Here is a 2,746-nt window from a genome sequence, read left to right on the forward strand (position 1 = left end):
CAGATTATAACATTGATAAGAATTTTGCAGCAAATATTCATTTATTAGTTAGCTAGGCCACGTATTTTGTTTAACCCACCACAATGCCCCAATTGTCACGTACCACTAAACGATCTTGAAAGAGGATAATTTCAGAATATTTAGTAAATTTGTGCTGATAAGTTGATCAATAATAATCGTCCACCCGTAAGATTCTTTTGAAAACTTGAGCTAGAAACTGCTATTCTAGTTTGATTGGCTTAACCAGTATTTACGTATATGCACGTCCTTTCATCTTATAGTTTTGCTGCTCTAAATCAGCCATCTTTAATCCGAATGACAAAAAAATCTAAAAACGGTTCACGTTTACTCTTAGGTGAAGCTGTAGTGAAAATGTTAGACCGATAGCTTAAGTGACTTTTTGCGTAGGCGGGGCGCAAGAATTTTGGTCAAATTTGAGCGGGTTTTGTTAAATAACTTTGCACTTATGGGTTATATTTACACCAAATGAGACTCATAATTGTAGGTTGAAAAGATATGTCCGTGTACCAAATTTAAAAAAAATCCATAAAAGTTAAGTATGTTTTTCTATCAAATAAAGTTTTCGTACATTTGGTGCGAAGGGGGAAAACACAAAGGAAGAAATTCAATCAAAATTGGAGATGTTATATCTCAGGTATTTCTTAATGGATTGTCTTCAAATTTGGTATGTGAAGTAAGAGTCCAGTAGAACACATCCAGAAAATATGCGGTAGTTTGGACTACCACAGTCCGAGATATAGAAGGTGGAAACCCGCTAAACTATCACTCTCAAGTGTGTTCAGCAGCAGGCTGTTTTGGCCGCACGACACACTACCGTGTATCTTGATATAATATTTGATTTCAACGTTTTTCATCTTGAAAATCATACGATGTTACGAATTAGATAGTATAATCATAGCCTGTATGAAGAATTTAAGTTTAAGCTTTGTAAATCCCTTTGAAAGTAATACCCTGCATCCCAAAATTCAATTTTCTATGATAAGTTTCTCAAACCATCAATCTTGATAAGATAGTACTATCAACATTTCAAAATTGTAGACTAAAAGTTTGTTAAGAGCTATGCATTTCACAAACATAAAAAATCAATTAAAATTTTCTTAGTATCTTTTATTTAGCTAAACATGAGCCTTATAATCTATAATTCGCGATTTTGCATTTTTATTACCAATGTTAGTATAATTATTTAAGTAAATAACACAAACCTAGGAAATCTCTGACTTATTATCGATATATATCTTATATTTATTCACGTTTTTATCTCTTTCGTACGGAACACTAAAAAGAAACATTACTTCAAACTTCATTAATGCTTATGAAATCAATTTGTAAGTACCACTTTTCACGTTTTAACTCTCGTATTATAAGATGTGTCTTATAAAATAACTTTAAAATCATGTAAAAACATTGGGACTTCAAGTATCCTATAACTATAGAATTTTAGAATGAAATACAATAAAACTCTGAAAAATACTTTATCGTCACCTAATTTAGGTTATTGAATAAATTAGTTTCACAAGTTAATAAGTCTTTATAGTAACTTTATCTTCCTATCAAAGTTTTCTAAAACTTACTGTAAACTTTGTTTTTATTTTCTTCCTGTTACTAGCATATACTTATTATATACAGTCTGATAATGACAAATGTATTGCTGCTGCAATGTCCTTGTTTGTTTAACAAAATTATATATATATTAATGTTAGCGTTTTGAATAGATACCCGAGTCATAACTTCCTCATTTTTGTGTTTTTTAATTATTTCTTCTTAGCAACAAACGAGTTCGAAATTCGGTTCAGTCAGCTAAACAGGTATCAATATCAGCTGTTCTTTCTTTACCTATATTTAGTAGCTGAGTTGAAGAAACGTGGCAGGTGGTTTTACAAGAAAGACTCTACGTTTATTTGTTTTTTGCTCGATGCACCATTTCCTGTGAGTTTGGCGTCTGTATAGGTGTTCCCTAAACGAACCGATAAACCAAAAATAAAGATCATCGGAGCGAAACCGCTAATGTCGCATGTAAACACCTTGGTTAAGCAAGCACAAAAGATAGGCGTATTATATATCTCCATGCCATATGTCACATTTCCCGCCCTTTCACGTGCAGTCGTTAGTGCACGTGCCACGGACAGGGGTTCCGTCAGGAAGATGTGATGATTACAACTGATTATAGTGTGTGGTAAGGAAGCAGTCCATTAGTGAGCTTACATGTATTTTGGAATGATTTGTTTTGCTTGACGGAACTTACATGCAATAAAATACATCCTGCTATCTCGAAGCTTACTCTTTAAACAATATACTCTTTGTTTTCATAGAAAGGGCAAATAAATATACCGTTTTACAAGGTTATGCAGTACCTGTTCTTCCAAACAAACTGATCCTACAGCAAAAGTGTATAATTCTTTTCGTAAATTAGATATGGCTGTATATCATATAGTTCGTACATTTACCTTTCTCGTACGCTGATTTTCGTACCTTGATACGGCTTTTATGGATCCCTGAAAACTTAGGACCAAGATTTGACTCATACAATTTTTGATTTCCAACGTAGAAACTAAAAATATATTTACTATAATGTTATGATATAAAATTCTATATAGACTCTACAGTACATAACGCTTTTAGTTCTATATAGATTGTATAGTACATAGCGCTTTTAGTGCTATATAGACTCTATATTACATAGCGTTTTTAGTTCTATATAGACTCTATAGTACATAGCGCTTTTAGT

This window comes from Limulus polyphemus, unplaced genomic scaffold, assembly GCF_000517525.1.
Source record: "Limulus polyphemus unplaced genomic scaffold, Limulus_polyphemus-2.1.2 Scaffold805, whole genome shotgun sequence".
NCBI classification, from domain to species: domain Eukaryota; kingdom Metazoa; phylum Arthropoda; class Merostomata; order Xiphosura; family Limulidae; genus Limulus; species Limulus polyphemus.